The sequence below is a fragment of the Castanea sativa genome, chromosome 1 (genome assembly GCF_040712315.1).
Source record: "Castanea sativa cultivar Marrone di Chiusa Pesio chromosome 1, ASM4071231v1".
NCBI classification, from domain to species: Eukaryota; Viridiplantae; Streptophyta; class Magnoliopsida; order Fagales; family Fagaceae; genus Castanea; species Castanea sativa.
The window spans coordinates 72,884,612-72,894,589 of record NC_134013.1 but is presented as its reverse complement, the minus strand read 5'-3'; the positions used below and the strand labels follow the sequence as shown (position 1 = coordinate 72,894,589).

The window sequence follows — 9,978 nt, the reverse complement described above, 5'->3', positions numbered from 1 at the left end:
ACAGTTTATTAAGCTGAAATTGAAAATTCTTGTGTTGAATATGTAGAAAAAAAAAAAAAAAATTAGCTGAATAGTACAATAGGACTCATGAATAATATCAAAAAATACAAAAGGATCCATAAATAAGGATTTGGATCCTGAAATGGAGAGGATTCATTTCATGGCTAGGATCACTTTGAAAATAAATCAATGGCTAGGATGTACCACGTCAATTAAAAATTAATAACTTAACTCTAATAGCAAAGTTAACTGTGGTGAAACAAACAAAACTTAATGTTCGCTAACATAGGCGTTAACGTTGGGAAAAAAAGAATGAAAGAACAAAAAAGAGAATGTGAGTCTCTTTTGATTTGGGATCTGGGTGCCTCATCAGTCATCTGGGGTGGTCGGCAAAGACTTTTGGTGGTGTTTCTCGCTGTGGAGGGGATAAAGATGTAATTATGTCCTTCACAAATTTTAATATTACTACTCATTCTTAATAATTTATAATTTTTCTAATTCTTTTAGCATACATACATCTCTGAAGGAGGATGCTTTTGTTTTTTGTAGTACAACTACTTGATTTAAAAAGTCAAGCTTTGAAGTGTAAGATTATGGAAATTGTGTGTCCTATATATGAAAACATATATTTACCAAGTGTCTTTAATTTTCCAGTAGTGGATATGTTTCTTTTTTATGCAACTTAAATTTGTGGGAAATTTGTGAATGTTCAACATAATATGAGAAAATCAGTATCGCTTGCCTTTGCAATTTATAGCCTCTAGCTATTTGGATTAATAAAAAATCATATGGGCTTGTGGTTTGATTGTTCGTAAAATGCCTGAAAGATCAAAGGTGTAAAACCAGTGCATTTCTAAGTATCACCTCATGTTATCACTTTATCACCATTAGAAGAAGGAAAAAAAAAGGTTGGCAGATCAAATTTGTGCCTGGATTTGCTTTGAATGCCTACAAAAAGATTTAGGGAGCAGCATGTGTGGGTACTGGGTACCTCCTTCATTTTTCCCTTTTTTTGCATAAGTTTTCGTGGCATCCAAACTGATCAAAGATACAAACTTTCCTTCATTTTCACTTTTCAGCAACCAAACGAAAAAAGGAACAAAACACAGACAAAGAAAAAAGACAATAAGAAAAGATGACCCGAATCAATTGTCAATTAACGAAGTTAATGCATTACAAACAGAACAATCAAATTGAGGGGGGAAAAAAGAGTCTTTTCATCTTCCTCTTCCTGTTATTCGTCGATGTCAATGCTTGTGCTGCTTCATCTTCTTTTTCTAAATTCTGCTATTCTCATTTTGTTACTTCTAGAACTGTTTTTGAAATGGCTTGGTGACAAAATCACAATTCAAGCTTAAAAGATAAGTTTAATACACTCCCTGGTAAACTTAACCATAGTTTAGATAGAATCCTCCGTTAATTTCATAGCATTAGTCAGTATATTTTTAAATGATGTAGCACGTCCTAAACTTTCATATATTTCAAATCAATCCTGGCTATGAAATGGACCCTCTCCATTTTAAAGGGAAATGTAATACCAAAAAGAATCTAAAAAATCAAATAAGCTGAAGCAAATAAACACATCCCAAATGAGCTCTAAGTCTCATTCCTCCTTAAAACACTGTTTCGTGATCTTGCATTCAAACTCAAGCTGATCTCTCACAACCGAATAAGAGTTTGAGGCCTTAAAGGGCTGTTACAATACAGAACTAAGGGCCCAAATCTCAGACCATTTCATTTGTAGGTTCAGTTTAGGGGATTGTTAGAATTAGGCCCAAAGGCCCAACTTCTAGACCATATCATAACCTTGACATGCATAGCAACATAAGCAAGCTACAAAGGCAATATTGATAAAAATGATAGGCGCAAGCCAATTTGTTCAAAACATAAATTGAAATTTGAAAGTCACACGCTTTTAACTCTTGGAAGGCCCTAAACAGAGATTTACAATGTTTGATTATTGATGATGCCGAAAATATCACCAGTGAGTTGCAAGCGCTCCTCAAACGAAAGCAATACCTGCAAAAAGAAAACAAATGAGACCTAGAAGAGCACCGGTGTGGTGTCGGCCAAATACTGCTCGAGAGAAGGTGAGTTAGAATCTTGTTCCTTTAACCACAAGGTACTAGAGTTAAGAATATTATGCGTACCTTCATACACTAGGGTTTTACGGGGTATTTATATTGAGTCAGAATGCATTTCTTTAAGGATACAACTTCCCTACTCAAGTTACGTTTCAACCTGTAGAGTCTTCCCGAACGTGCGTATAAAAAGTCCGAAATATACACGTTTGCGTGGGGACTTAAAGCAAAGGCTTATGCAGAAATATATCGAAATGACATGCCACGTGGCATGTAATTAATTTATACGGGACGGATATTGACAACTTTTGACCGTCATAGCCGTCATGTTGGATCACTCATGGTGTGCGATCCGAGTCATGTTTGTCTCCATCCATTTACTATTTTTATCCCCACTTCGGTTTGCCATGCCAGGTCCCTTGGAATCCGTCCTTATAATGTCCCGCGGATCCATGGAATAAACTTTAAGCTAATGTATTAAATGGGGACGGCCTTGGCATACCATGACGGACGACACGTGGCGCACTGTATTTCGACGAAGAGCACGTGTGGCCCTGCGTGGATTGGCTATTTCCCCAAAATGAGGCGTCGCTTCGTATTCCGTGCCCTCTGTTCTATAAAGAAAAGCCAGATTTTTTTTCTCTCACACTCGTTTTATCTTAATATCAAAAAACTTGTGAGCGAGCACAACCGAGTCTAGCCCCTATAAAATTGTCTTCATCATTGTAGCGAGATCAGATCAGTCGGCTCGCAAATCAATAGTCTCAATCTGAAGTAAATTGTAATTACAAACACCATAAAATCCGTCTTTCTTTGAGATTTCATTGTTTTTAAGTATATGCACTTTTCTTTAGGAGGCAGCGGGGTATCTTAGGTTATACCGTCGTAAATGTAGGCAATGTCTAGTGCGTCAAATCGTAACCGGTCGTTTGCCGCCGAGGGGCGGGCTACGATGAAAAGATTTCAGATCCAGGGTCAGGAATCCGACACTTGAAGTGAAGAGAGGGTCGATACGAGTACCTGCTTCCTTTCCGCCAGCGGTGGTATAAGTGACGAGAGGTTGATGTCGTCCGGTAAGTAACTTGGGCGGCGTTGATCTACCCGTCCGATCAATAATTGGCCCGGAATTGGCCTTCGGAAATTCGTCATCTTCTGCTTTCTGCGGATGGTAAGTAATGATTTAAGGTCGTCCATGCGTAGGCCAACTCCAAGCTCACTTAGGGCCAATGTATCGAAAAATACCGGACCAACATCGCGTCTGCGTCTTCCCGAAAAAATCAGAGAAATGCTACTACAAGGGAGTAGACGGTGTTTAGGGATCTACGAGCAAGCTTTAAAGGCGGGGCTCGATTTCCATTAAAGTTCTCTTCACCGTCCGACTTCTTTGATACAGCAGTAGTCGATCACCCAAATCTCCCCCGATGCACAGAGAGTGTTCGGTAATTTGGAGTTTATGAGGTTTTGTAAGACGGGGCAATGTCGAAGACGGTTCCCGAAGGTTGACGGTGGAAGAATTTTTCCATTGTTACGTCCAATGCAGCCAGGGAAGTTGACGTTGTTAAGTCCGAGGGGATGTATAGCTTCGCAGCTAGAAGTCCTTTATTGAGGCTCGTCGGTGACGCTCCGGACTCGAACGGAAACTGGAAGAGCGGTCCACACTTCTTTTTAGAAGAAGGAGACAAATGGATGTGTCATCCGGGAGATATAACTAATATGCCCGTCACGACACAACATGGGGCATAATGCCTCATCAGGGTATGTGTATCCCTTTTGCCTCCGTCCGAGTCTTTGAAGTTTATTTTTCATTTTTCTTTTAGGCCTAACGTCCTTCTCTTCATTTCTGATTCATGTCTCTCTCTCTCTCTCCTTCTCTTCATTTCTCTTTCTCTCTCTCTCTACCCATTTTCCAACTTCGATCTCCGATCTCGCACCGCCGAGCCCAGCGGCGATCTCCGATCCACGCCGAGCCCAGCGCGATCTCCGATCCTCGCACCGCCGAGCCCAGCGCGATCTCCGATCCACGCCGAGCCCAGCGCGATCTCCGATCCACGCCGAGCCCAGCGCGATCTCCGATCCTCGCACCGCCGAGCCCAGCGCGATCTCCGATCCTCGCACCGCCGAGCCCAGCGGCGATCTCCGATCCACGCTGAGCCCAGCGCGATCTCCGATCCACGCCGAGCCCAACGCGATCTCCGATCCACGCACCGCCGAGCCCAGCGCGATCTCCGATCCACGCCGAGCCCAGCCGTGATCTCCGATCCACGCACCACCGATCCCAGCTCCGATCTCCGATCCCCAGCACCACCAATCCCAGCTCCGATCCGCAGCTCCGCCGACCAAAGTTTGTGTATCTGTGTGTTTTTTTTTTTTGGAGCAAATGTATGTCTGAGTTTGTTACTGAGGATCTGTTCTGTGTTAATTTCTCTGTGTTGATATTGAGTTTGTTGAGTTCGTTGAGAACGGAGTAGAGAGAGGAAAAATGGAGCGAACGAAAATGATTAAAATAATCCATACACGAGCTACAGTACTCATGTATATTTACACGGTACTGTAGCTCGTTTAAGGGTTTCCACGTTTTTGCACTTTTATACACCCACTGATATGGGTGATTTTTTGCAAAAAATATGTAAAAGTTGTACTTTTTTTCATTTTACAAAATTTTAGCTGAAGAGATGTGGATGCTCTAAGTCTCATTCCTCCTTAAAACACTGTTTCGTGATCTTGCATTCAAACTCAAGCTGATCTCTCACAACCGAATAAGAGTTTGAGGCCTTAAAGGGCTGTTACAATACAGAACTAAGGGCCCAAATCTCAGACCATTTCATTTGTAGGTTCAGTTTAGGGGATTGTTAGAATTAGGCCCAAAGGCCCAACTTCTAGACCATATCATAACCTTGACATGCGCAACACCAACAAGCTACAAAGGCAATATTGATAAAAATGATAGGCGCAAGCCAATTTGTTCAAAACATAAATTGAAATTTGAAAGTCACACGCTTTTAACTCTTGGAAGGCCCTAAACAGAGATTTACAATGTTTGATTATTATTACGAAAATTGTATAATAAGTTGATTGAGTACATGTACCAACATCGAGCTCGAGTTTTGAAACTAATGAGTTTCAGTTAGTTTAATTATTAATGTTTTTTTGTTATTCAATAAGAAATTTGAGATTTTAATCTCTGCTTATAACAAAAACCAATTGATGCATTGAGCTTGATGATAAAGACTAAAGAGTAATCATCATGTAGTGAACGCTACAGGTTAAAATTCTATCATATCAAAAACAAAAACAAAAACAACTAGAGGAAGCTAACAATTCTATCATATCATAAAGAGCTTTTGATGATAACTCTTTATCATTAGACCAAGACACTAATCAATTTTTGACATAGTTTGGAATTAAACTTCAGATTTCTTATACAACCATTAAAGACTTTACCAGTTGAGTTAACTGAAACCCACAAAAAGAGCTTAAATCTTCATTTTGGGATTTTTTTTTTTTGAGGGGTCTAAAGCTTCAAGCTTGGAATAATATAGCATCGTATCTCTTTTGGCCTTCTAGCCTAATGAACACACTGCCTTTTGAATATACATCACTGTTAATTTTTTTAAAACCTTCTCCCCTCTCCTCTTGTGTGTGTCTTAAAATACATGTTCTCCAAAAAAAAAAAAAAAAAAAAAAACTGCCTTCAATTGTGGCTAGGGCTTCAATATCTAATCCTGAATACTTCTTCCTTTTTTTCGTCAGAAGCCCAATATGGATGAGGGAGCTTATTTTTGTAACTGGGTTCAGCTCTTCCACAATGAACCAACAAGTTCAGGCCCAAAATGTGTGGAGTTTGGAGTGGATGGCTGAGAGGCCCACGTTTGTAAACTTTCTGCAATTTTTTTTTTTTAGGTTAAATTAACTATTTCATTCCTAACTTGCGTCAATTTGGTCTCCGGTCCCATAATAAAAATAAATAAATAATTGTCTCTAATCTTACAAATGTATGAAGTTGGTTCCTAACTTTTCAGTAATGTATCAACATGGTCTATATTGTTAATTGATAAATAGAAATGTTATCGTGGCCTAAATAAAATATTATTCCTCTTAAAAAAACTTTTATATATATATATAAAATTGAATCCTCTTAAATTTCCACTATTTTCATCATCAGCATAATATTTAAAAAATAAAATTAAAAACACTATTTTTCTCTCCAAACACCCGATACGTATCTTTAATAAAACAAACCAATACTTATCTTTAAAAATAAACAAAACCCGATGGACACAGACACAAACACAAATTCAGCCAGAACTGAACACCCTAGACACAGGTTTACTCTTCTCTCTTCACGCTTAACCTCACCCCTTTCTCTTTGGCTCAAACCCTTCACCTCTTCTCTCAGTCTCGCTCTCTCTATTCGCCTCTACTGGCTCATCTCTTGGCCTCTAAAGCTTGGTACGTTTTTGTAATCCCATTTGGTTCTGTAGAACATGTTGGATTCATATGATTTTGTTTCTCTCTTTTCATAGTCAAGTCAAGTTATTTTATAGATTACAAAATTACAAAAAAGATTGCTAACGGAATTACTAATTTTCTGTTCCAATTTTGTTTTAGGCCCTTTTATTCTGTTATGGTTTTTCAGCAATTTAATTTTGATTTTTTGTTTGCTCTGTAATGAATATGTTTTGTTCATTCTGTTATGCATGTTTAATTTTCAGTTTTTTGATTGGTTTTGTTATGGTTTGATGTGTTGTTGAATCCATAAATTAGACTCATCAGACTTTGGTTCTCTGCCATTTGATTTGCAAATGTTGGGTTTGGGTTTAACAATCTTTATTTTGCCTTTTGTGTATAAAAATAAAGAGAATTTTTTCACATCTCTGACGCAACGTATGAGGAGAATTTTTCTTTGCATGACAACAGTGTAAAGAGCTGGCTAATGGCAACCAGATGGGGAGAGTTGGAAATCACCAGGTCCTACTAAGAGCCAGTCTCTCAATAATCCTTTTCTACACTTGGAGGCACTCACAGTTTGTATTGGTATTTTCTTATGCTTCCCCGATCAAATGGGAGATTAATTTTAGCCAAAGATGCAGACTTCAAAATTTGGTCAAGGTGTTGGTCCAACTCATAGAGGAATCTGGGGTTAAAAGCAAAGATAAAATTAGGAGCTTTGTTGATAATTAGCTTTAGAATTGGTAGCCTAAGATCAGATTAAAGCTATAATATTTACATAGAATTGAAGTAATGAACTGGTCTAAGACTTAAACCAGAAAATGCATATTAGCCATTTTCTTCTGCCACCAACAAAGTTTGTCATATGATTCATAATGTACAAGTAATTGTTTTTGCTTTTCAAATAACATGCATAAGTTACAATTCGATTCTGCTTTATCCTAGAAATAGTTGTAATAGTTCAAGTTCACAATTGATTATGACCAATTCTAATTGTATAAAAGTTATCATATGATATATTCATAATATGCTATATCTCTGTATATAAATCATTTTGAGGTCTTGGTATGATATATGTTCATGTGATTATAACATTTTGTCTTTGATTTATATATTTGGGTTATTGGGTTGATTTTCTTTGATTTAGATATTTAAATTATTGGTTTTGATTAAGGTTGAATGATGATGAAAAATGAAAAGAATGGCACAATCAATGAGATCTACAAACCTACTTATAGAAGAAGCAGTGAAGGAAAATAAAGACTGGAATGCGTTTTTCGGTATTGGTTTCTTTTGAATTGTGTGTAAATTGAATTTTGGTTTCTGTATGTGATTCAAATTTGAGAAAATTTTTAATTGAAATTTCAGATAGAGTAGGTTTGGATAAATTGGATTATGATTTATGTAGATATAAGGATTCATAAAAATCCTATTTTCTTGGGTAGGACTTGAATTCTCTTAAACTTTTGTTCAATGGCTGTTAGTGAGGACTGAGGTGTTGATTGAATTCTAAGTTTGAAATTTTTTAATATAAAATTTTCCCGTGCATAGCATAGGTTAGCGACTAGTTACTTAGTAATTTGGTAATTCGTGCTTGCATCATGAGGGGACATTTGGGATCAAAATCTTTGAAATTCTCCTAATCCTTCAACACAGCTCCTCCAAAAAAACAAAAATTCCTAACTCAGTAACCCATGCACACCTGTGGTGATGGTGCTTGCCCCAAACCGAGAGGGGCAACTCAGTCAATACTTCTAGTTCTAGAGATCAGTATCTGCATCAATGGTATGGCGCAAAACTTCATAGACTGTCCAATAATGGCGCTGAATATTTCAGCTTAACATAAATCCCTGCCAGAGTGACGTGGCTATTCCAAATAAATAGATCTGCATGTTGGTCTTGGAATTTTCCTCTTTGTTTGTGTTTGTGCTTATGTTCAGAGTGTTGCAAGACAGGTCCTTTGTTTTTTGCAAATGTTGTTTAGTTGCTCATCAAAAAAAAAAAAAAAATGTTGTTTAGTTGTGCAATTGGTTTATTAATTCATTTTTGAAGTCAGTGGATGGAACTTTAAAACATTAAGTTCTCCTAATTGAATATAAATAAGAAGAAGAAATTTTGCAATTCTCTTTATCCCCTTGATTGATGACATAGTTATTGATTTTATGTCATCTTGAAATTCTGCAAGTAGAGAAAATATATGAAAAAAAAATATAATTCAACGATAAATTTGTCAAATTCACATCCAATTAAAAAATATTGTGTAGTATAATATTGTTCAAAGTTGCACTAAGTGTAACACATTATATTTGTATATATATTGTTGTAAATTTGTACCATAAATCCTCATCACAAAGTAGTTCACTGGTTTCTCAAAAAAAAAAAAAAAAGTACACAAAATTTTGTATTAATATTCTACGTCAATTTTTTTTTTTTTTTTTGTAAATAAGATATTTGATTGAAAAGAAACAATTAATACATCATGCAGTCTATTTCACAGAGAAGCTCAAATTTTCATTTTGTAGTAACTTTTTTTTTTGTGGGTCTGACACTGTATATCTCCAAAGGCCTTCTTGCCTAATAGCACACTGCCTCCCCTTGTGGCCGGGGTTTGAATCTCCACAATCTTTTAAGAATATAAAAGGTACTAGGTTAAAATGCAAAATTTACTTTCTAAGTTTATTTAGAATTCATTCAGCCCTCTAACCTAACTTTTGTTCATTTCGGTCCTTTAAGTTTCTAATTCAATCAATTAAGGCCTTTCTGTCAATTTTTGTTAAAATTTTTTGAAAAAAAATATTGGAAAATACTTTTAAATCATTAATTGAATATTTTTAATTTAAAAAAATTGGGAGAAAATTTTTAAAAATTAGAAAATTAACCAAAACATATAACAAAAGTTAATAAAAAAAATTTTAATTGAGTAAACTTGAAAGTTAAAAAATTGAAATGGACCAAAACAAAATTAAAAGACTGAAATATCCAACATAGGATATGTTTGCATTTTCAGCCTAAGTTCTATATCTAATCCTGAAAATGCTTCTATCTTCTTTCCCTTTTTCTTTTTTTGGTTAGAAGTCCAATATAGGTGAGGGGGCTTCTTTTCATAATTGGGTTAAGATCCTCCACAATGGGCCAACAAGTTCAGGCTCAAAATGTCTGGCATTTGTAGGGCGCGTAGAGAGGCCCATGTTCGAAAGATGTGAGTAAATTTTGTACAAGGAAAGAAGTATACATTCATGTATAACATCAACATGGCATGTATCATTCTCAAAAAAGAAAAAAGGAAAAAGAAAAAAAAAAAAAGAAGCATATATTCTATCTAGACTAGTTCTCTTGTTGCTGCCTGAAGCAAAGGAAATGATTCATTAAAAAGCACAATCCTAAGATTTGCTTACTTTAGACTAAGGACTAAATTAGTATATATATATGATCACACTTTTATTTATTT

General features: G+C 36.3%; 1 long non-coding RNA gene across 1 annotated transcript; it reads left to right on the top strand.

Annotated features, from left to right (window-relative positions):
* Nucleotides 1–6,300: 6,300 nt before the first annotated feature.
* LOC142642318 (uncharacterized) lies at nucleotides 6,301–7,594 on the top strand. The gene is made up of 2 exons (XR_012845638.1): nucleotides 6,301–6,530; nucleotides 6,999–7,594. It is a non-coding gene; the product is annotated as an uncharacterized LOC142642318 (long non-coding RNA).
* The last annotated feature ends 2,384 nt before the right edge of the window (nucleotides 7,595–9,978 follow it).